Source organism: Pleurodeles waltl, chromosome 3_1 (assembly GCF_031143425.1).
Source record: "Pleurodeles waltl isolate 20211129_DDA chromosome 3_1, aPleWal1.hap1.20221129, whole genome shotgun sequence".
NCBI lineage: Eukaryota > Metazoa > Chordata > Amphibia > Caudata > Salamandridae > Pleurodeles > Pleurodeles waltl.
This window is the reverse complement of record NC_090440.1, coordinates 554,702,762-554,728,706: the sequence shown is the minus strand read 5'-3', so window position 1 is coordinate 554,728,706 and position 25,945 is coordinate 554,702,762. Positions and strand designations below refer to the sequence as shown.

The 25,945-nt window shown below is 43.1% G+C and overlaps 1 protein-coding gene across 2 annotated transcripts in view; it reads right to left on the bottom strand.

Annotated features, from left to right (window-relative positions):
* Positions 1–20,861: 20,861 nt before the first annotated feature.
* The window catches only part of PAQR5 (progestin and adipoQ receptor family member 5), an 86,154-nt gene continuing 81,070 nt past the window's right edge, over positions 20,862–25,945 (bottom strand). For both annotated transcript variants that reach the window (XM_069222927.1, XM_069222928.1), the window contains one exon: positions 20,862–25,424. The gene's annotated coding sequence lies outside the window, so the exon portion shown is untranslated. The remainder of the gene's footprint in view (positions 25,425–25,945) is intronic.

Genomic DNA, 25,945 nt, shown 5'->3' with positions numbered 1-25,945 from the left:
GTTAGCTGGCAGGGGAGACGGCTTTTTGTTTCCAGGCCTGACCTCTGTGACCAAACTCCTGCTGCACACAGCCAAAGACTTGGATAGTTGGTGGGCCAGAGACCAGGCCTTGTGTCTTAAAGTGACGTTACTGTCTAGGCCACTGGAATTATGCAGTAGGGGCAAACCTAATTATGTGGAAGGATCAACTAAATTATGTAGTAAAAAAGGCAAATCATGAGGCACAAAGCAGCACATTTTTTAATATTATTATGTCATAGTTTGACTCTTGTGCTAGGCAAGACTGGTGGTTTAAGGATTACAGTACTTATGTTTGTAGGTGATTATGCCAGTCATACAACAAGTTGCAACTGTCGTCCCAATCCTCCCAGCTCACAAGCAGTACCTCACCAAAACCCAAACAGTAAAAGGTGATTTGTGGCAGCCTTTACGCATGGACTGAAGAGTGTGACATCTCAGGAAGTGTTTTGGTTAAACAGAGATTACCCCTTTCTCACATGAACAACATGTCTCAGTCATACACAGGCAATGGAGATGCAGTAAAGTTTTCAATAGGTTTTATTAAAAAGACTGCAATCTATGAAAAATTGCATGGCTGCAATGATTAGGATAATAAACAGGGCAAGAAGCAGAAGTGTAAACACAAGAGTCATTAATACAAAGACCTCCACCATCTTGCAATAACATGAAATCACATGAGATAAGAAATATGTCCTAATACCCTAGCATGATGAACCTAACCCCTAACCTAAAGAGAGCCAGGTGTGTTAAACCTAATCTGCCAGTACCATGTTCATGAGAAGAGCCCCCCAACTCTCATTACCTTGGAATGAGGTCTCTAGGTCAGACTCCGTAGGGACATGACGACTGGGTCAGCATCAAGGCGACATGTAGCATGGATAGAGTTGATGGCATCTGGTAGGAATCCCACTACCTATCTGTCTGTATAGGGTGCATTTATGCAGATCTGATCGGACCCCTGATGTAGTTCTGTTCCCAAACAATAGATAACAAGACCTGCTTGGGGAGGCAACTAGGTAAACAATTCCCTCAAAAGCACAAAGTGGGAAAGTACCTAATGTGAATACCTACATCCTATTTATCTTTGGCGGTGATAGTGATGCTTTAGCAGAGAGGCACTGATAACATGAAACTAAAACATTGCCCTAACTAAAAACAATGCAGCCATCTTGGAAAGATGTAATTAGATAATTAGCTAGCTAAGTAGGGTAAAAATCACTGGGTGACAGGGGCACAAGTCTGCAAGCCGGAAGGCTAAGCGAACTCCTGCTTCCCATTAAAACAAATAGAATTAATTACACCCTCCCCATTGCCGGAACAAGTATGACGCCATAGGAGGACGCCATCAAAGGACAGTGAATCCAAGCTAAAATGCTCTGGGCTAAAGTAGGCTAAAATCATTAAAAAGATAGTACATTTTTTTATTAAAAACATGTAAAAAAAACAGCTAAAACATATGAAGAGACACAATGTCGACCATGACAAGCACAGAAGGCCAAATTAAAGGAAATGGTTGCAAACTTTAAACTTGGTAAGATAAGACAATCATCAAATCTATTTAACAGCAGTCATGATCTTGAAGAGCGTCTTCGAAGCCATTGAATGGAAAGGCCCTCAGGAAAGAGGCCACATCATCAGATGTTAGATCGATGGAAGGATAGGCGGATGTATCCATGGAGCAGTAGTACTGTGGCAGTCTCTTGTGCAGGACTTTCTGCAGGAGCAGCACTCTCCATAGTGCCAAAAAGAGCCAGATCATTCACCAAGGGCTGCTCATAAATGGCCTTGCAGATCAGCCTTAGTCTCAGGGGGCATGGCCATGAATGACCCCTTATCGGAGACATCAGCAGTTCTTGGTCCACAAGAGGCACTAGTGGAACAGCAAGGAACACTGTAGGTAAATGTTCGAAGAGGCACCACACTCAGCGAAAGACTGTCTGCACACACCATAGGACTGGTCTGAATGACAATGACCAGTCATGCTCCAGCTCTTCCAGCAACAAAGCATTAAAGAATTGAACCATGCGTTCACAGCACAGCGGGGCTGGTGGCTGTAGCTCCATCACTCTGCTTAGCTGGAAAGGCACAGCCACTGCATATCAGCACCAATAGCAGTAGCATTCCGCCTATTAACGCCAAAATTGTAGGAAAGCCGCCAAACACACTTGAAAAGAGTGAATGGATGGCTGATTGAATGACTCCGAAGACAGTCTGGAGGATGGACACAAATCCAGACCCAACAGCCTTAAAGAAATGGATAATCCCCATATTGCTTGAAACGTTGAACATTCTGGATACCAGCTCTCCAAAGTGCTTGGGGAAGTTGGCATTTAATAGGGATTGTATCTCGGCTGATGATCTTGCTACCTGGAGAGCATAAGTCTCTCTAGCCGATGTCAATGCAACTTGTTTTTGAAACAATAGCGCCTTTAGTCTGCTCAGCTTTTCATAATTTACATTAGTAGTATCAATGTGAGGCCACATTTCTGCTACTCTTCTCTCTTGGGTGGGGGGGAATAAAACATGTCCTCAACATGTTACGACCTTAGAGACTGAAATTGCGTAGGCAATCCCGGGTCGCATACTGCAACAGCTTTGGTCGCTCAGCACCACATAACTTCATTTCGAAAGTACATGAAATGCTGGTCGAAGCAAAGGGACGGGAGTACCCTTCAGAAAACAGGCCAAGTTTGCGATCCCCGCATTACAAAAGCCATGAAGGGACATCTGCTTGCAGATCATTGAATGACTAACAGTAGTTTCACATTTGCTTCCGCTAAGAAAGACCTCTGTTTTGCCGTTCAGATATTTATATTCAAACGGCATACTCCCATTCTTCTTTAATATAGCTAACGTCTAGCCGCTCGTATCTGACCATGGCAAGATGTTTCAGGCATTTCGAAAAACAAAAAGTGGAAATGGGCAGATTTATAATGCTATGTAGGAGCCATACTGTTGATGGACTTTCTGCAACTGTGAAAGGCAACTTTTCTATGTGAAGCATGGTGAAACTTGCTTCCCTTTTAGCCATTGTCTGTTGTTCCCTGGATAAATTAAAAGCAGCAAACATGTCACTACTGTTAATACACTTCCATGAAAAGTGGCAGTTTTTCAGAATCTGTGGTGTCCAATCTAACTGCATGATGGATGGCTGCTGACTTTGTCCATGGTATAAAAGGGACCTGTCATTCTGAATGATGTCAATCGCAGATGACACAATGTTATTAAGGGAGTAAATCCTGTTGGACATAGTATTTATGCCATTGCCAACAACAGCTAAAGCCATTTCCAAATTTTCTTTGTCTAACTGTCTTAAACGCGCAGCAGCTTCTATTTGAGAAAGCTTCCAGATCTCATTATATATGGCATAGATGAATCTTTTACGGGGTGGCTTTCTTGGACCTAACAAGAAGTCCTGCTCGTCTATATGTTCAGAAAGAGTGTTTAGATGTTCCTTAATTGCTGCTAAGGTGTTAGTCCGTAACCACTGCTGACAGTTTACCCACACTGTATGTTGTAACTATACCCGTGTATTGACCCGACACAAAGCGAGGGTCTGGCCGGCTAATCTTGAAACCCCCTGAGGAATTCACAAATCATGTGTGACACCCATTTGTGTCCATTGGCCAGCCGCCGGGACTGGAAAGTGAAGATACATAGGTACCAGCCTGAACCTTTGCATCTAGTTCTTCCTCTGTGACTTTCAGGAAGGATTGCCAGTTTTTATATTTTTCCGGTGTGGGGATACTGGCTGCATTTCTTTCTTTCATTCATTTTTGCTAACCCTAGACACAAAGTTTGCTAAATTGTATCATTTAAAAAGATCATTTGCACAGGAATAAGGCCTGCTCTAAATAAAGCTTCCCTACCCTGTATTTGCCAATCTTGTGTTCCCCATGCACTCTTTACATCAATAGTGTTATTCCAGTATTCGTAACCTTCAACTGTAAGAAGGGAAACACAGGAATCTGAATAAATCAGTTATGTGTTAGTTAGCAAAATGTTTCTAATTTTTGAAGGTGGTAACTTGAAATAATATGACTCTGGATTTTAAGAGTCATGCCCAGAAAAATAAGTGAATTTATCTGTATAATATCTTGGGCTCCCCACTGGTGGAGTTGAACAGTGTTCCAACTGTTTGTAATGGAATACTGATCTACGTCTAGGTGCACAGTGCAGGTAATAATATCCTCAATTGTTATAGCAGAACATTTCCCCATAATTCTTTGTGTTGGTATACACATCATCACTTTCAAATACAGCATAGCCCTTCATTTCAGTTAACATAGAATCAACTGTCTGGACATCGCAATCATCAGATACAACATCAGGTGTAAGTACATCAGTCATTGAAATTTTGAAGACATATGGAATCTGATTGACCTCAGTAGGCCCATATATATCAAATGGAACTTTGTCCCACAGAATCCCATCAGGAATTGGTACAGCTGAAATGTTCACAAGGGACAAGTCTCTTTGGACTTTATGCGAGGAAAGATCTGGAATTAAGACTTCACCCACAGGCTCAACAGAGGAGTGTTCAGGAAGGTAAGGACCATGTATAAGCAGGAAGAAAACAGTCACAAAACCAATCCATAGGAAAAAATGCAAGCAATGCAGCAATAACCACAGATAGTTCCATGGATAAATTAAATAGTTGTTTTTAAGCCATATATACAGCTTACGTGTTATTGAAATAGTTTCAATAGTAGACGCAGATGAAGTTGAAAACAAATAATCAACGTTGATGGAATAACCAGAAGCTGTCTCTGCAAAAACAGGAGCTGGTGCATTACTTGTGGATGGATCCACGTCACGTAGAGGGTCATAGTAGACAATGTCATCAGTTTGTGTTGTGTTGGAATAGAAAACAGCCACATCTTGGACAGGTGATGTCGTTGAAGTTGTAACAGGAATAAACAAGAGCTAATTTTCTGCCCTCCCAATACTCGAGGAGGCATTTGTTTGCTTTGGAACCAGGCAGCAATGGTAGAATGACAATTCTGGTACTTTGTATTCCCAGGACTTGGACCTGTGCTCTGTATGATGGACTGAATTCCTTCTTCACAGTGATCAGACCAGATCTCCAAATCTATGAATCCAGCCAGTAGAAGTTGTTGGCAAATCCCTTATTCCTAAAATGGCAGCACTGGCGGATGATTTATCATCACAAAATTGCTGAAGCTCCTGTAAGACAGAGAGACGTTCATTTATGTCAAATGGTGTATCTGCTGCCACCAAACCAGGGCCATCTAGATCTGGGACATACATTGGTATGCCAAACTGAACCTCATAAGTACTGCATTCCCCCCAAGGACCTTCTTGACAGAATATTCAGTGCTTTATGGACCCCATATAGGTGATGAAGCAAGCTGCAGCCAGAACCTAAACCTCTAGCTGTTAAGGACTGCTTTAGATCACAATTCCTCCTCTCCACAACAGAGTTTCCCTCAGGATGGTAAGGTGAGGAGTAATGGAGTTCAACACCCATCGTTCCCATGGTATCTCTGAATACCTTAGAGGCAAAAGCAGGGCCCTGATCCGAACTGGAATGCTACAACTGCATTTGTACCAATAAAGATCAGCAAGTCTTTTATAACAGTTCGAGTGTCAGACGACAGCTGTGGCCATACCCACAGGAATCTAGAACAAGAATCCACAGCGACTAAGATGTATTTGTATGCACCATCTGGTTGCAGGGGACCATAATGGTGCAGGTACACACATTATAGTGGCCGACTGGACAATAGGAGGGATGTCTGCGGTGGGAATTTGATGTTTGAGCCCTTGATCTGCTGGCAAATGTCACAGCAAAGGACATATTGTTTGGTCTGCTTGTATGGACCTGGCCACCAGAAGCGTTTCTGTAAGAGTGTTATTGTGGCCGCAATACCAGCATGTGCAGAGGTGACACCCACAAGCACTGCGTTTATCAGATCTAATCTCTGGGCTTGGCTGGAGATCACTCGGTCTCCAACCCCAGGAAGTGTTCAATAGCCAACATTCTGTGCACTGATGTGATAAGAGTAATTTGTAGGATACGCTTTTGGGAGAGGCTTGCCTTCAGCCGAAGCTTTCAAGGAAGCCAAAATGTAATTATCCAATCTTGTATATGAACGAGTCACTGCAGCCAAAGAAGCCGTAGCTACTGCAGATTTGGCTGCTTCATCAGCCAAATTATTGCCAATAACATGTACCCCTACACGTTGGTGGCCCAATGTATGTACAACATAGACACCAGGTAGCTTATCCTTAAGATCAGTCTGTAATCTAAGACTATTCTGTATGAATGGTCGGGTTTTGCAAAAAGGAATAACGGGTTATTCATTGCAGAGGCACAGGGCTCAATTACACCCTGATACTGGAGCTGAGTGAGGATCTCCCTCACCTGAGCTTTAGCTTCGTGTTTAACAGGATATTGTGGCTGAGGCTGGGGTGTAGATCTAATGGGTATTACATGACAAGGAGAATCCTTGTCCCAACCTACATGACTGCAGTATAACGCAGGTGCCTGTGCTAAAGCCCAATTGACAGCGTAAGCTTGTTTTACCCCTTCTAGAACAAGATCAGAGAAAGAAAGCAAAATTACATCTTTCCCACATGGGAGCTTACGGACGTGCTCAGGTGGCCAGTTCCTTACGGCCAGCAGGATATCACAACTAAGTTCGTCCCAGAATATCACACTAATGGTGTGCTCTGTGTCTCCCTCAATTTGGGCATTTAAATCATAAGCCCTGTCAGGTGGGAGAACGCACCCGTCTGCAGTTTTGACTGCAATAAAGTCGCTAGTTGCTGTCGCATCCAGATGATCTTTCAGAGTCTAGTGACATATCGTGACCTCTGCCAAGCTGTCTATCAGAGTTACTGCCCACATCTTGTTCTTCAGCAATGTTCTCAAGTGTACTGGCATTTTTAATTGACAGTGCTGCCAACTTTTTCCTTTTAAACTGTGGCTTTTGTTGTGGGGACTTATCTTCTTTTTTGTCTGAAGACTCCGGTGAGTCTTTCTTCTGTTTCACATAATCAGGACGTCGCTCTGACTGGCCCACTCTCTCACTACATCTATCCGGTATGTCCGGAAAGAAATGAGAGGGACGGGAATCAGTATATCTGTCAGGAGCTTTTATATTCTCTCTATTTCTGAGATTACATCTCCTGTCGGAGTTCTTCGGGTGTGGAGAATCTGCTCTCTGACTTCATCTGTCTTTAAATTGCTTTTGTTTATCCCAGCGCTTTTTAGAACCCTCCTGTGCTTGTTTAGTACCTTCCTTAAGGGTGGCACTCTGTATTTCTAGCTTTTTAGGCTTGGCTCCCAAACTTGCCCTTCCTATACTGATATAGGTGTTGGAAATAATTTTCGGTAGCTGTTTCTCCTGTTCCAGGTGTGGAATCTCTTGGAGCCACTGGCCTACAGCCAGTGCTTCCCCGTTAATGTAACTGAGCATTATTGAGGAGACTGCATCGAAGTTACATAATAATCTCATCCCCAAGTCTAGGGCTGGTGAAGCCCGTGCTCATTCTGAATTAGTTTCAACACTTCCGGTAAATTAGCGAGTGTCGGAGTAACATTTGTGGTAGTATAAATTGCAGCAAACACTGTACCCCATGTAGCGCAGTCATCTGCTGAGGAAACAATCCCGAAGAGCAACCACATTGTGAAAATTCTATGTTTTTCCTGTGGTCCCATATCGGGAAACACAGCTTCCAGCTGATTTGTTTTCTGGGCTATCCAGAACGGGATTTTCTCTCATTCCTTGGGTACCCTACCCACAATAGAATGTACTGTTTGTGGATTAATCCCAGTAGTAGCCAATTAGTATCCAGCAAGTGCTGGTGATGCTGGACGTGCTTGTGTAGTGTTCAGAGTTTGCATTACAAACTGAACAAGTCGTCTAGATAGTGTTACTAGCTCAATGTATAAATTGCGCAGATCAGCTGCCGGCATGTTTTGAATACCTGGGTGAGGTGTGTATGTGGCAAACATAGGCCACGTTGGCCCTTCATTACCTAAGGGACCTAAACTCACAGGTTGTATTATGTGTGGTAGGGCGTCATTAAACCAGTTCTGATGTTCTTAATAAGTAATCAGGATTTCAAGATACTGGTATGCTTGGTACCGTTGAGGTACGTTTGCAATTCTGTATGTGTGGACTGTGAATGATCTTTGTTCTTCCTCAGGACAGGTGACCCAAGAGTAGAATGTTTCTGTTTGGTAAGCTTCACTAGCTTCTACTATGAATGTGACATCCCTGCCCTTTTCTGTTAAGCCATGCGCTACTAGGTATAGTGTTAATGTTTGTCTAGTATTCTCAGGAATGTCTATGGCGATAGCCATATTGTGTAATGGGTAAAAGAGATGGAACACCAAGTGGGGAGAAAAGCCCTTTTAATGGTTTGAGCTCGAACAATCTACACCCTAGTTAGGTGCTCCCCTTTCAGCTGAGGAGGATCTTTCAAGACCACGGACGTCTCCGTATAATGGTACTTAGGGTACCTGTTGTATGTGAGACAGTGATAGTCAGGGTGTCAGTAACGTAAACACCATTGTTGGTGGCGCCATGTCGTAGTTTGACTCATGCTCTAGGGAAGACTGCTATTTTAAGTATGACAGTACTTATATTTGTAGGTGACTATGTGTAGGAAGTTGGCTCTGTATGTACTATTTCAAAGTAAGAAATAGCATGCACAGAGTCCAAGGGTTCCCTTAGAGGTAAGATAGTGGCAAAAAGAGATAATTCTAATGCTCTATTTTGTGGTAGTGTGGTCGAGCAGTAGGCTTATCAGAGGGTAGTGTTAAGCATTTGTTGTACACCCACAGGCAATAAATGAGGAACACACACACTCAAAGACAATTCCAGGCCAATAGGTTTTTATACAGAAAAATATATTTTCTTAGTTTATTTTAAGAACCACAGGTTCAAGATTTACAAACAATACTTTAAATTAAAGGTATTTCACTCCGGTATCTTAGGGACTTTGAATCATCACAATAGCATGTACAGTTTTGGCAAAAATGGCAATAAGCTATTTTAAAATTGGACACTGCAAAATTCAACAGTTCCTGGGGGAGGTAAGTATTGGTTAGTTTTGCAGGTAAGTAAAGCACCTACAGGGTTCAAAGTTGGGTCCAAGGTAGCCCACCGTTGTGGGTTGAGGGCAACCCCAAAGTTACCACACCAGCAGCTCAGGGCCGGTCAGGTGCAGAGGTCAAAGTGGTGCCCAAAACGCATAGGCTCCAATGGAGATGGGGTGCCCCGGTTCTAGTCTGCCAGCAGGTAAGTACCCGCGACTTCGGAGAGCAGACCAGGGGGGTTTTGTAGGGCACCAGGGGGGACACAAGTCAGCACAGAAAGTACACCCTCAGTGGCACAGGGGCGGCATGGTGCAGAGTGCAAACAGGCGTCGGGTTCACAATAGGTTTCAATGGGAGACCCGGGGGTCGTTTCAGCGATGCAGGCAGGCAAGGGGCTCCTCGGGGTAGTCACCATCTGGGCTAGGAAGAGGGTCGCCTGGCGTCGCTCCTGCATTGGAGGTCGGATCCTTCAGGTCCTGGGGGCTGCGGGTTTACCAGGTGTCGGGTTCTTTGAAGCAGGCAGTCGCGATCAGGGGGAGCCTCTGGATTCCCTCTGCAGGCGTCGCTGTGGGGCCTCAGGGGGGGGGTCAACTCTGGCTACTCACGGGCTCGCAGTCGCCGGGGAGTCCTCCCTGTAGTGTTGGTTTTCCGCAGGTCGAGCCGGAGGCTTCGGGTGCAGAGTGGAAAGTATCACGCTTCCGGCGGGAAACGTGTGGTCTTTTAAAAGTTGTTTCTTTGTTGCAAGTTTCAGTCTTTGGGGAACAGGGCCGCTGTCCTCTGGAGTTCTTGGTCCTTTTAGATACAGGGTAGTCCTCTGAGGCTTCAGAGGTCGCTGGACCCTGGGGGACACGTCGCTGTTGCAGTTTTTCTTGAAGTGGGGAAGACAGGCCGGTAGGGCTGGGGCCAAAGCAGTTGGTGTCTCAGTCTTCTCTGCAGGGCTTCAGGTCAGAAGTCCTTCTTCGTCTTCAGGTTGCAGGAATCTAGTTTCCTAGGTTCTGGGGAGCCCCTAAATACTGAATTTAGGGGGGTGTTTAGGTCTGGGAGGGCAGTAGCCAATGGCTACAGTCCTTGAGGGTGGCTACACCCTCTTTGTGCCTCCTCCCTGTGGGGAGGGGGCACATCCCTAATCCTATTGCGGGAATCCTCCTTCTACAAGATGGAGGATTTCTAAAAGTAAGAGTCACCTCAGCTCAGGACACCTTAGGGGCTGTCCTGACTGGGGGGTGACTCCTCCTTGTTTTTCTCATTATCTCTCCTGGACTTGCCGCCAAAAGTGGGGGCTGTGTCCAGGGGGCAGGCATCTCCACTAGCTGGAGTGCCCTGGGGCATTGTAACACGAAACCTGAGCCTTTGAGGCTCACTGCTAGATGTTACAGTTCCTGCAGGGGGAGGTGTGAAGCACCTCCACCCAGAGCAGGCTTTTGTTTCTGTCCTCCGAGAGCACAAAGACCCTCACCACATGGGGTCAGAAACTCGTCTCTCAGCAGCAGGCTGGCACAGACCAGTCAGTCCTGCACTGAACAATTGGGTAAAATACAGGGGGCATCTCTAAGGTGCCCTCTGTGTGCATGTTTTAATAAATCCAACACTGGCATCAGTGTGGGTTTATTATTCTGAGAAGTTTGATACCAAACTTCCCAGTATTCAATGTAGCCATTATGGAGCTGTGGTGTTCGTTTTTGACAAACTCCCAGACCATATACTTAATATGGCCACACTGTACTTACAATGTCTAAGAACAGACTTAGACACTGTAGGGGCATATTGCTCATGCAGCTGTGTCCTCACCTGTGGTATAGTGCACCCTGCCTTAGGGCTGTAAGGCCTGCTAGATGGGTGACTTACATATGCCACAGGCAGTATTTTGTGGGCATGGCATCCTGACGGGGATGCCATGTCGACTTTGCCTTTTTCTCCCCACCAACACACACAATCTGCAATGGCAGTGTGCATGTGTTAGGTGAGGGGTCCCTTAGGGTGGCACAACATATGCTGCAACCCTTAGGGACCTTACCTGGTCACAGGGCCCTTGGTACCACTGGTACCTTTTACAAGGGACTTATCTGTGTGCCAGGGGTGTGCCAATTGTGGGAACAATGGTACATTTTAGGTGAAAGAACACTGGTGCTGGGGCCTGGTTAGCAGGGTCCCAGCACACTTCTCAGTCAAGTCAGCATCAGTATCAGTCAAAAAGGGGGGGGGGGGTAACTACAACAGGGAGCCATTTCCTTACACAATGCCAGTCCTACAACAAGTCGCAACTGTTGTCCCAACCCTCCCAGCTCACAAGCAGTACCTCACCAAAACCCAAACAGTAAAAGGTGATTTGTGGCAGACTTTACACATGGACTCAAGAGTGCGACATCTCAGGGAGTGTCGTGGTTAAACGGAGATTACCCCTTTCTCACATGAATAACATGTCTCAATCATACACAGGCAATGAAGGAGATGCAGTAAAGTTTTCAATAGTTTTTATTAACAAGACTGCAATCTATGATAAATTGCATGGGCTGCAATGATTAGGATAATGAACAGTGCAAGAAGCAGAAGTGTGAACACGAGAGTCATTAATACAAAGACCCCCACCACCTTACAATAACATGAAATGACATGAGAGACAAAATATGTCCTAATACCCTAGCATGATGAACCTAACCCCTAACCTAAAGAGAGCCAGGTGTGTTAAACTTAATCTGCCAGTACCATGCCCATGAAAAGAGCCCCCCCAACCCACATTACCTTTGAATTAGGTCTCTAAGTCAGACTCCTTAGGGACAGGAAGACTGGGTCAGCATCAAGGCAACGTGTAGCATGGATAGCGTTGATGGCATCTGGTAGGAATCCCTCTACCTGTCTGTGTAGGGTGCATTTATACAGATCTGATCGGACCCCTGGCGTAGTTCTGTTCCCAAACAATAGATAAAATGACCTGCTTGGGGAGGCAACTACATAAACAATTCCCTCAAAAGCACAAAGTGGGAAAGTACCTAATGTGAATACCTACATCTTATTTATCTTTGGTGCGGATAGGGACTCTTTAGCGGAGTGGCACTGATAGCATGAAACTAAAACATTGTCCAAACTAAAAACAATGCAGCCATCTTGGAAAGATATAATTAAATAATTGTGCTAAAACAGACCAAGCTAAGTAGGGTAAAAGTAACTCGGTGACTGGGTCACAAGTCTGCAAGCCGGAAGGCTAAGCTAACTCTTGCTTCCCATTAAAACAAATAGGATACACTACAATTACTTCATTATTTTGTCACTTGTACTCACCGTAACAGTGTCTGGGCAAATGTTTCACCTCACTAGTACTAGTTTAACACCCAAATACAGCAATAAATAAGCAACTGACAGGAGAAAAGTCTGCCATGTCACCGAATGCAAGACTGACTACAGAATAAATAAGCAGTCTAACTACTGACAATGGAACTTCCTGAGCGGAGCCTGGAACAGGAAGCAGGGGCTGAAGAAGACAACCTGAGCCCGAGTAGACTTCTGTGAGACTAGCACCACAAATGTAGGCTAAGAGAGAGGGCGTAGCAAACGAAAGCAATTCCAACAATCTTCACCTGGCTCCTTACCATACACCAGCAAGTGACTTAGCATGAGTTATCCTCGAGCCATCGATCGGAATAAAGATTAGTACCCAGGCAACAAACGTACTCACGTCCATAAACGTGTGACATACACTAATGAGAACAAACAACAGTATACAAGAAGGTTAGTCAAAGTAAAATACCTATGGTTGCCTCCCTCCAGCACTGCTCATGGTATGCATCCCCAAAACCAACAAGTGCAACCGTATGGCATGGATGCAGCAGGCTACAGTGTGGTCCTGAACCACAAAAAGGACAGCCAGCGAGAGCAGAAAGTAACCTCTGGTTGAGCCTCAACAATTGAGAGACAGAATAATGCACTGAGTCAATACTGGCAGAATTTAAACAAACATTGCATACTGATGCCAGATACATTCCTGGTGCAAACATGAAGGTGGCCATGTTGAAGTCAGGCATCTCAGTAGAAAGTATTGAAGTCTACAGGGTGGCCATTTTGCAGTAAGGTGCCTACAGAAAATAACTGAAGATGACAAATTAGAGTCAAGCAACCAGTGAGAGCCCTCAAATCAGCTAGCTAAGGACCAGGTGGCATCAAAAGCAGGCATAGAAAATGAGATGAAGAACTAATCAAATACAGCAACACAAGACAGAGGCAGAAGAAATCATGTCTGAGACCAAACCAGGAGTAGAATATGCATCATATCTCCGACTGTCAGACCAGATACCTCTCATCAGAAAACATGATTGGACCAAAATGGCGAGAGAGGCTAGATGATTTTGTTGACTTCATATAGGCCTCCAAAGAGAAAGAGGAAAAGCAAATCCTATCCATGATGAAAAATCTCATCAGTAAAGCGGTCTGGAAAATCATTCGGGAACTACCACCAGTTCAACCAGTGACTTATACGTCAGTACACGAAGCACTAGATGCAAAATTCCTACCAAAGAAGAATGACGAGTACGAGCAAAAAAAATTCACAGTGGCATATCAGGAAAGTAGAGAACCGGTGGGTGATGATTGCGTTCGCTTGGCGAATATTGTGAATGCAGCAGATGAAGACGCAATTGAACTACTCATAATAGAGGGATATTGGTCAGAATTGCTCTGATGCTAATTACTACGGAAGACTTGTACCCTGGAAAACACTGAAGAATTTACTCGACTGAATGGCAAGGCTGAAGTGCAAGTGAAGAGGACTGCAGAAAAAAAGGCGAAGAATAGAGAACAAGCATTCTAGTTACAGAAAGTCACAATAGGACAGGAGTGTCACAAATGCAGAGAGGACAATCATTTTGGAAAGATGTGCAATGGGCCACATCAAGAAAAAAAAGTCTGAAATTCAAAGATGCATGAAGCACGGCACCAAGCTCATGCAGTGAGAGACACCACGAGCACCACATCAACATAGCACATGACAACCAGAACCCCAAACAAAGCTGTCAATATCTAAGTCATCAATTGACAGCTCAATATCCCCTGCTTCCCAAGAAAGTGGCAAGTACTTAATCACTGTAGCCCACAAGGGTGGGGGTAAGAAGGAATGGCGACGTACACAGCCCAAAATGGGAAGCCACTGCACCAGTTTCATCTTTCAAAGTGGAGCATCATTGAAGTGCATCTGTGCAGCCGAGTAGGAGACAATAAAAAAAATATATACCTATATACATGGATGGCCAAGAAACTACTTCCATGTTTGAGGAAGTTCACAACAACATACGCATACAAAGTTCAGGCTGAGCAGATTGCCACCTCAGCCGTTCCAAAAGCCATGAGTCGACATGCAAATATATTAAAGGGAGACAGGGAAAATGAAAGGCTTCTCAGTACACCTACACATCAACTAGCAGATCAAGTCAGTAGCCCAGAAGGATACTGTTTAATCTACAAAATGGTGGAAAAAAGAGTTTTAAAATCTCAAAGCCTGGCATTATCAGGCGGCCACAAGGACCAACAACATAGTTATCCCCACCTATGCACAACACAAAGACAGGTGCAGTTATGTGTGTACATGAGGTTGCCCAACAGCCATCCAATGGCACTGGCATCCCAGATAACACCTGTCTTACACGATTGCACTCCTCAATGGAGCACGAATATTTTCAGAGCTGGTACCAACAATTAGAACTACATTAAGAAATTAGGCTTATCGCCACACACTAGGGATTATTTCTCTACAAATCGCTCAGGTTCAGAGTGTCGTCAGCAGCAGAAATCTTTCAAGGCACCATCTGACGATTCATTAGTTCAGTCGTAAATGCACTAAATTTCAAAAATGACATTGTGGTTCTCAGAAAACCAACAGAAAAACACAATCATGCACTAGAACAAGACTATGGAGTGATCTGAAAAGCCAACCTAGTCTTAAATCCTTTCTGGTGTGAATTTCACAAAACTCAAAAAACTAATTGGTCAGTACAATTTTAGCTAACTACAGCATAAGACCCGATTCATACAAAACTAAATGTTTATTGAGGCACCTGCAACCAAATACTTAAGGCAACATCAGGAATAGTGAGCTATTGTTCTCAGTACATAAAGGTCTACGCCACCATAAGCACCACCCTACAAAAACCTAATGAAACAAGGACACAAATTTGAATGGACATCAGCGTGTTAACAAGCACTGTACAACATCAAATAAAGGGTCAATAGTACCACAAACATGGCACACTTTGACACACAATGGCACACAGAGCTCACAGTGGATGCCAGTCCAGTGTGTTTGGGAGCTACCTTAGCACAATCATCAACATGATGAAGAATAAGACATCGTATCATACGCCAACTGCAGAATGGCACATGTCAAAAGATCCTGTTCACAAGCAGAAAAAGAGAGCCTCACCATAATGTGGGCCTTTGAAGACTACTACATCTTTGTTTTTGGAAAGCATTTTGAAATAACCAATCACCAAGTGCTCATGACAATAATTGAAAACCATTGAGCAAAAATGCAGCTGAGAATTGAGCTGTGGGGAATCCCCCTGCAAGAATGCTCATGCTTCATGACACAATCCTGGAACAGATATCCCAGCAGTATACGTCTGGCTACCACCTAACAGTAAAGAAAAGCACCTCACCAGCTGAAGAATATCTAAGCTTTGAAATGAGTCAAGCAGCGCCACCATCAATGTCATTCAACACAGTTGAGAAGTCCAGCCAATCTGACTGTTCCGTGGCCGGGGTAAGAATACGTATGCAAAATGGACAATGGAAACACTGATGAAGCCTCACTCGAAGAGGGAGTAAACCTGAAAGATGTATCAGCATTATAGCAATTATACAAAGAACTGACTGTGTCTCTGAGAGCCGTACTTCTAGGGGACACCTGGATAATAATCCCCATGTGGTTAAGGCAAAGAATCACAGATCTTGCACATAAAGGACAGGGGGCAATAGTAGCCACAAAAAGTGTTGCAAAATGGTCCAGTCCTAAGAACCATTTACTAACTGGTTGAGGACACTCTCAAGGAAGTTACTAGTGTTGTTTAGTGTGTGAAAAACAAAACCACACACCCTCTAATGTGCTCTGTACTGGAGTACATTTGGCACACCACTGCAATGGATTTCTTTGGACCAATACATTCGGACAAATATAGGAAGGTAGGGATTGAAGGAATTTCAAGATTAGCCATTGCAAAGTATATCTCATCCACCAGTGTGAAAACAGCTGTCCCAAAGCTAGACAAGATATTCATGGAATGTAGTATTCTCAAGATTGTGAAGACTTTTAAACGGCCACCGTTCAACTGAAAAGAGTTTGTCACACATCTGGATGTCAAACACCAACAAATCATACTTCTTTGGCCACAAGTCTACGGCATGGGGGAGCATTTCATGCAAACCGGAAAAGGGCAATTCAACAAACAGAAAGTGAACACTAATCACTGCACAAAGTCCTAAACACGACCCAAAGAGCATATTAAAATACCCCACACAGCATCACTGAACAATACCCTGCCACCCTCAAGTATTGCCAAGAATTCTGGGCCAGGATACCAAGCAGGGATCACCAGCTAAACAAGAGTGCACTCAGAAATCGCCCACCGAAATATGGTTGCAAGACACAAAAGTGAAGCAGAAAATTAAAGGACTTGCGGGCACCAAAGACACGCCAAAGTCTTGGGCATTCAGACAGCTGACTGGGTGCTGGTAAGACCCGGAAGACAGACACGAGCTATGACTCCTGCCCTTCCAAGCGGTTGAAAGAAAGAAGATGATGATCACCTCCAAGAGCTGAAACAAACAAATAACACGGAACATGTCTTACTTCAGACCATATCACGACCCGGACAAGAAGGAGAGGTCGAGCACAACATTAGTCATAGAGTGGGAGAGCAAGGAAGAACTCACATAGGGTTCACAAACAGTTGATAACACCAGTCTGGCCACTAGAGAGTCGAAAAGACCCTTCATGAAGCTCAAAAGACTTACTGAAGAAATGTAGTGGATCTTTAAGTGTGGGGGGGATAAAGCCCAAAGGAATTATTGAAGAAATGTGGTGGATTTTTAAGTGGTGGGTTGAGATTTAATGTTTCTAATAATAGGACTGACTGTACAAGGAGTCAGGAGTCTAACTACCAGACGACAGGACTTTCTGGGCATGGCCTGGGGCAGGAAATGGTTATGACTGAAGACGACAACCCAAGCCTGAGTAGACAAGTGTGGGAGTAGCATGGAGGTGCAAACAATAATCATTCCAAGAACTCCAGAAAGAAAGAATGCAAACAAAGTTGAATATGCCTGTATCTTCTTTAATTAGCGGTCCCACGACTGCTGTGATCACCAGTTGGACTCTGAAGTGTACAGGAAATTAAAGCTTGCCCCTATATTCCAGAACCAGACCAGTGCTCACCATGATCCATATTCTAAGCAAATCATAACATAACAACATACACAATAATTACTGTTGACAGTATTCTGAAACTTTGAAATACAAACATAGATATTACAGTGGGGCTAGCTCTTCACAAGTATGCCATCTGATGTAAACAGAGAAGGCATAGGTGAATGAATCAATTCCAACAATCCTGCTACCAAGCTCCTTACTAAGTGCCAGAAAGTGACGGAACACAAGTTATTCTCCAGCCAGAACACTGAATAGAATACAGTCAACGTTTGCGAAGGGCGTTCCTGTGCACAGCAGCATGTGTTGCTGCGTTTTGATAACTTTTTATCTGTTTGAGCTCGAAACTATTCTTTTTTGTTACAATCTACCTGTTGATTATGCAACAGGTGATGTATTACGTGGCAGATGCAGGAAATTCATAATTATGTGGAAAATGCTGCAGAATCTCATCATTCCGGTGGCTCAGAATATAGTTATGTGTTGAAAGTACATAAAATCTAATATTTAAAAAACACTAACATTTCTAGTTCTAGTTTATTGAGCTAACTATATTTTGCACCCCCAACATGCCCTGCTTATCACCTCACATATTATATCAGTCATGATATGTTAAATGACATCATTGAGGACATCTCAAATTAATTTAAATCTTGTTTGGTGTTTAAATGTTAGTTTTTATGTTATTTGAACACCCTCTGTCGTTGCTTTAACCTTTGTTTTTTTCTGTGAACTACTATGTCTTTTATGAACGCAAACTTATTACCATAACAAACTATTACATCACTGTATTTGTGTGTGTGTGTATATATATATATATATATATATATATATATACACAATTTAAGAAGCCACTAAATACTGAAGTGAGGTGAAGGAAAAAAGTGATGGATAGAATGCTTGAATTAATCTCAGTACTTGGTAATTACTTGAGGGTGCATCCCAGTCCATTGTTTTTTGCTCACAATGCCAGCCCACATTAGACATAGCCATATGCAAATCAGCCTTTTTCCGGCTCCAGTGGGAACAGTCAAGCCTGAACTGCCAGGCCTGTCCTCTCTGCATCTGAGCACAAGCAATCAGAGGCAGGTTTTGGCCTAGTTGAGCCTCTTCAGTCAGGTGCAGGTTGGTTCTAGGGGCACAGCGAGCACAGGACCCACATCTGGGCATACCCATTAAACTTAGTGCCACAATGAAGAATATAAAAAGAGTGATGGATGGAATGCTTGAATTAATCTCAGCCACTGCTAATAACTGAGGCTGCATACAAGTCTATTGCTTTTTGCTCACCATGTCACCTCAGATTAGATTCAGCAATACGCAGACCAAGCTTGAACCTCTTCCAATAGGAACAGTCCAGGTGTATTGTTGATCCAATAGCACAGTGAGAACAGCAACCACATCTGGGCATACCCGTCAATTTTAGACATCACAATGAAGACTACAAAAAAAGTGATGGCGGGAATACTTGATTGGGATGTGTCCCGTAATTACTAGTGACTGAAATTATTTATTGCATTTCATCCATTATTTTGTTTTATTCTTATAAATTAAAATCATGAGCACCATCCACTTTCATGAGGCTCAGTAGTGACAGCAGTGAAAAACAGCATTTGAAAAAAAAAAGACATTTTGAGCCCCTGCAACAGCAGTTTGTTCTGCATCATTATTATATAAATATTTTACCTGGAAACTTTACATAGAATATCACATATGGACCAATGATTCCTTATTCAAATAAGAGATTGGAAACTCATCCTAGTATGTTTTTCAATCGGCTTAGAATCATTAAATTGTTTTTGGGAACAGAAAAAAAACTCTTAAGTTGTTTATATCAGAGGTCTTCTTTTCAGATTCGTTAAGATAACTAGCCATGTTTCCAGATCATGGACAAGAGAGCTGAAGGTGCAGCCAGGTGAAGGTTACCCCTTCCTCTGAAAAGAAAAAAAAACCTTGTGATATGCCCTGAAACCTAATGTTTTCTCAAGCATATCTGCATAGGTTGGAGGTTGCACTCCTGCCATTTGAGAAATTTATAATTGTGAAGAGCAGTGAAAAAGTGATGGAAGATGGGCATGTGGAAGACTGTGGCTGTAGTGAGGAATGCACACATAAGAGGGTCATCTTGTCATGTAAACTGAGTCTCTGGGTCAGCTCTACAAGGTTTGTTTTTACACACACAAGTGACATGAGTGAACTTCATCCAATCTACTAGTGCTTAATGTGAAAGACAGGTTATTGTAGACCCGCACAACCCCATCCAATATGTAAATGAGGTGGTGTCAATGCTTTTGGGTTACTAACAGGGAGTAGTATTGAGCCAAACAATCATTCATTAATAATTTACACACTCAAGATCACTAGAAATGGAGTATGAATTTCAACATGTTTTAAAATAGTTATTTGAAAATGCCAGGATCTAGTGCACATAATATTGGTAACACCACAGAAGATAATAAAAAGCAATGATAGTAAAAACAGGGAAAAATCGTAACATCACAATTTATAGCTGTCACACCCTCACTGTGCTATCTTTAAGCGCAGTGCTAGTTCTAGCAGGTGATTAAAAAATATGCCTGAGTTTCGGTGGTGGTGCACTTACCTGGACAACAGGTTCTCCTGTCTGTTTAAAACAGCTTGACAGCTGTTTCGAGCACAAGGCCAAGAGCTAGGAGATTGTGTCTGCAAGAGAACACAATCCTAGCACCAGTTCGTGAAGATAGAGTAGAATGCTTTGCAGAGCTTCGGGGAGTTTTGCTTTGGGCTCTTTCAGTCGGGATGGAAACCGGTACCCTGGTCATCTGGATCTGGATCTGCATCTGCGGCCTAGATGTAGTTTCTCTCCTAACTAAGTGGTCAAGTGATAGTCCTTATATACTGAATATCCTCAGAGATTGAAATTTCTGACTTAAGGTTTAGGAATGTCGGACACAGATTATGTGCGTCAGGGAGTGCATCCCAAATGTTTCCTTATGGACATATAAGGTGATAAGACATCAATGCAGACTACACAATTTTGGCTATGGAAGTTATACGTGTTTGATAAAGGCACCTGCCCTAGACTGATGTTGCACTGGGAGTTTCACAGTTCTTGGAAAGATAAGGCATAGACATCTGCATCAAAGGCAGACATGTTGATGATTCTGCATAATTTGAGATAAATGGCAGCCTCCATTGTCAAAGATGGCAGCCTCCTTTGCCTAGGAAGTATTCAGGAACAAAGGTAAACAATATGGACAGGCTACCTAAAACGGAAGCTACAAGGGACCTGTCCTGTATGTGTTTCAGAACCTACAATAAAAAAAAAAGAAGAAGCCTAAAAGCTATTAATTAACATGATAGAAATATGGAGGGAAACAGTCATAAGATTTATGCCATTGCTAATATAATTTCTAAGCGAAATAGTTTCTAATTTATCATTGAATTTGTTTTTGATTGATCTTGCTTATCAGAGATATTCATTATACATTTACAAAATAAAAAGCACATGCCAGAATTATGCATTTGACAAAATAGCAATTCATCACTTGGTACATATTTAGTAACAAATGTCTTCAAGCTGCAATGAAAAAGAGGTATTTCAGCTGGAAGACATGATCCTTACAACAATCTAAGAAGCACTGCAACTTAATGCATGTAACCGGACGAAGTAAAAGACGTGTTTTGGAATGCTAGCACAGGTGAGGTCCAGAGTCCACAGAACACATTTTGAGCCACAGTATGGTGGGGCTTTCCTGACATTGATATGGAGCCTGTGCAGTGAAGAACCATTTTTAGTTGTAAAGACATGTGTTGATACAAAATGGTCCAAATAAAGATTTGCAAGATTTGTGGTGAAGCAAGCTCCCACCGCTGGTCAATGTTATTGCAGAAAGGATGGATTAATAAATGAGAAGTAACTTCTATTGACTGGCAATCTGGCAAATCCACTCTGAAAGTTACGGGGACATAGATTGGCTATTTGTAGTAAATATGACTGACATTATTCCATTAATTTGTGCATTATCTCAAACTTGATCACATAATAATTAGATTTTCCATCAGCCGTCTCAGTTATTGATATTGTTCTTCATACAATATGCATATGCACCACATTGTATGTTGCATAACAGTGCGCCTCTATTGTTAATTTTCAATTTTGGCATTATTTGAATTTTGCACTGGTTGCAAATACTACTGTCAACATTGGCTAAGTCTGTAAGTATAAAATGTTGATTAACGTTTGACATCTTTCCATTCAACAATAATGCATTATGGTAAAAGGTTGTTCACGTCTATTATTCATATTGTTCCATCTATAACAAGAATATCAGTCACACCATGATTAGTGCACACAAAACACAACAAATAGCCCCGTTCATTAAGGAGACCATAGCAGCTCATTCTATAAATGTATTTTTTTTTACAATAGCTGTGTGTATTATCTTTTATTATTCTAAATGTACTGTAATTAGATTTCTAGACCAATGATTCGTAAAGCGTTGACTTTGGAGAGTCCCACTGAATCACATCTGGAAGTCAGTGTCTGTACTCTCAGTAGTCCACGCCACATTCATTCATCACCTAGAAGGGTGAACGTGCATGTGCTCTGTAGTACAGCCACATTCAAATTACATTTCCCCACCCTCCAGCAATCAAAATCAGTGTATATCGGCAATCTTTGGGGTGGACACCACATCAGCCCCAACGTCTGTCCTGTAGTCCCTGAGTAAATGTTTTCTTTCAATTGACAGTGGTGTGCTTTCTGGTGGGGAAATTTAACTTTACGATTTCTTTGATTCTATTTGCTAAATTGGATTGGGTTCCATGGCCCTGGTTGGACGTGTCTTTGCCTGTGATGTTTCTACCTCACCTAACTCCTGTTGACCTGGTAACGGGCAGCTTCTTGCTCAGGCTCGGATTACCTCACAACTGCTCCTAATTAACTCGGTAGAACTACGCATGCCTAATGAGATGGAGCTTCTGGGCAATATTCCTTATTTGACTTCTGTTGTACACTAGTGGTCTGTAACTACTTTAACTCCTCTTTAGGGCCAGACTAGAGAACCAAAAGCAGCTCTGAAAAAGATGTTGAAACCAGGCCCGCTCCCTTCATCTCCTCACTCTAGATCTTTCCTTCCATCTGTGGATTTTCTCTCTCCTCTCCCTGTGATTTTTTCTGCACATTTCTCAATCCTCCTCTCTCTCTCTTTCTTGAAGCCCCCGTATGCCTGCTGCAGTTAATCCCGGGAGCAGGAGAAAACGGCAGGGGTGCAAGCAGCAAACTTGGGCTTTCAAAACCAGCCTTCCAAAGCTTCAGCCCACTGGCGAAAGGTCTGATGGAAGAAAAGGCCTGTTCAGCCCTGCTCATACAGACAGTGCTCGTTTTTGTTTATATACGCCAAGTGACCATTTGCACATAGATACTCATGGTACTGTATTGTGTACTTCACTTCAGCTTGAGGCAAATGCCTTGGACCATACAACCACACTCTCGAGCCACCTTTAATTGACCCACTGTTCACGTGTCCCCATTAAGCTGAAAGTTTCAGGACGTACAGCACTTAGAGATAGTTGTGTTGGTTGGGTTCTAACCTTGGAGCACTAGGTTCATGACAGAGATGGATCACAAGTGGGTGTAGGATGAAATGTAATGCTCTTCTCACACGAGAAATCCAACATGCGTGTGGTATAATTCTTCATTTGCTGAATGTTAAGTCGGTAACAGCCTTCCCATCCAAGACAGGCTGTGTGGTCTCAGGGTGAGGGATTTTCTGACCAAAGGGACAGGGTAAACATAATTCTTCTTGTCACCATGCTCACCCTCCAAGTGTGACGAAAAATACTCCTTCACTTTCTTCATTTTGTACCTGTATTGTGCGGTGGTTTATTTTATTTGCAGAGTTTGCCCAACACATCATTGCAGATCCTGCAATGGGGCCACATAACGTGCAGAGGAAACAAAGCTGCATTTGTTTATATGTTCGTATGAATATCGGGAATTAAAATACACACTGCGAAAGAGGTCTAGGTGCAGTAATGTCTGGTGTGAACTGATGCAGCATGATTCTTCAGGTCAGCACGTTCAGCCACTTCTCTATGGGTGCACTGGTTTTGCAGTACACTACATTCAGCAACATGCACTGGACATGATCTACAATCAGCCATTCGCACAGTTTAGGTGTTAAAAGACGAACATAGACAGATAATTATCATCGCCCAGTCAGAGCCACCCTGGCATGGATGAACAAGCTTTGTACATTGGGAACTGCAGTATCAGTAACCTCTGGGGTGCTGAAAAGTACACTCAGCGAAAACAGTTCCGAAATATGGCGTTGATGGGCCTCTACTCTATGAATGCTTTTGTATGGGGGAAGAGGACACGTGTCACATTCTACTTTAGGATTTTGAGGCGTAGAGAGACCACTGCAGTTTATGTAAGTGTCAGTGGTTTAGTGGTGCATGAGCCCGTGCACGTCCCAGATTCCAGCAACAAATAGGACTCTCCTAGTTGTAAGTTGGTTGAACAAGCCTTGCACACCTCACCATCTTCCATGTTCTCTTGTGCTGTGATAGAAAACATTTGCAAGTGCAACAAGCCAGAATAACACAAAGAAACATTATTCTAAACGTAAAATATATTAATCAATGTATTATATCATGTTAATTAACATTTTATCAATAGCACGTGGCTGACACGGACGGATTTCCTGAGATCTATCGAATCTCTTCAGCTTTACATAAAGTTCATAAGTCTTATATCAATCAACTTTGGAGGGAGGTGGTCTGCTGTGCACCATTGATCTGAAGGCATATGTGATTGAAAGTTTATTAGTCTGTAGGGGAAACCGGAAGATGTCTTAACAAGACAGTGCATATGAAACACCTCCTCGCCGGTCACAAAGAGACGTCGGGCAGCAGCTGGCCTTTGACTAATCTGCCTCTGCCTTACATTGCTTTCCTGAGGCTCTGGTCTCTTGCGTAATCCCCTTATTTACCTGCAGATGGTCTAAAGCGGTCTGCAATGTGTTTAAAACGTAAGTGGTGACGCCGAGGTAGGTTTGACACTGCAGTGGCAAGAAGGAATGAATTTAGAAGGAAAGGCCTAACACCCAAGCAGGGAATTACACAAAAAGCTACTTTTGCATCCACGATAATATGACAATCAGATGTGATGATCCCTGTGATGAGGCCAAAGCAGTCCCTTGGAATACAGAAGTGCTTAAATGGGGTTTCACAGAGAGGAAGTAGGCCCCTTGGATTTTATAAAGTCGCATTGCTTTGCATAAGGCCTAGCAAGTAGTATTTGTTCTAGGTCATAACGGAGAATTTGCGATTCTCATTATTTGGTCAGTAAGGAAGAACAAGTGTTTTTTGCTTTGTGGTCCATAAGGCACAAATAGTGGTTTACGTTCTTTGGTCCAGTAGAGAGAATCTGTGTTTTCCATTTTTTGGTCAATAAGGCATAATCTTTTGTTTTTTTTTACTTTTGTCTGTAAAACAGAATATGTGCTTTTCATTCTTTAAACCATAAGAAACAATCTGTGGTTGTAGGGCTTTGTTTCGTCAGTATTTTTCCCATGGCACACACTGGACCATTGCAGAGGAGATACAGGCTTTTGTCTTCTTGGTCTTTGAAAAGTTCAATCTTAGATATGGTTGCTTGCTGAAAACTCTCTTGTGAAAGGCACAAGTCCTCCCCCTCTCGAGGTGGACATGCAAACTTCCTCTGTTGGGTTGGCACACAAACCAACTCGTACTCCTCCTCTACAAAGTTCCAAAAACAAAGCCTGCCACCTTGGCAGGCTTCTCTAGGTATAGTGCTGTCAGATGGACCTTGAGAAGAGAACATCATCGAAGAGTCCAACGAGGTCGATGAGACTCAAACAGGAAATAATTATACCAAGCAGGAAGGGCCAGACCAAGTTCATACGACTCCTTTCTGAACTGCAACATCAAACAGAAAAAGTGAAGAAACAAGAAAAAGGTGAGTGTTAAACATTTCCAATCCCCGTTATTCCACAGCCTCAAATTAATAACCATGCTCTTCTTCTGTGTTTCAGGACATTTCACTCCTTCTTGTGTCCTCTTTCATGACCTCAATGCCTTGAACACTTTGCTCTCCCTCATGAGATCACTCATCCTTCTTAGAGCTACATTAGGCCTCATGTGCCTTTTGTACCAACCTTTACTTGTACATGAGGTGCCACATAGTGATTGTCGCCAAACGGCTGGACTTGTGAATGAGGTGCTATTACAGCAAGAAGTGTTAGTGTTTTCCCAGCTGTGGAGGTCAGCACAGTTGTGGGCAGACAATACGTATCCAATTGTCCTTTAATTCACTGCAGCCTTGTCCCCTGTACAACCCTTGGGACAAGCAGGGAAAATAAAAAATGGGTGCTGTGGGTGCCACCGAAGAAGGAAAGAAGCAGGATGATGCCCCTACAACTGACTGCTCTCTAGAGAGC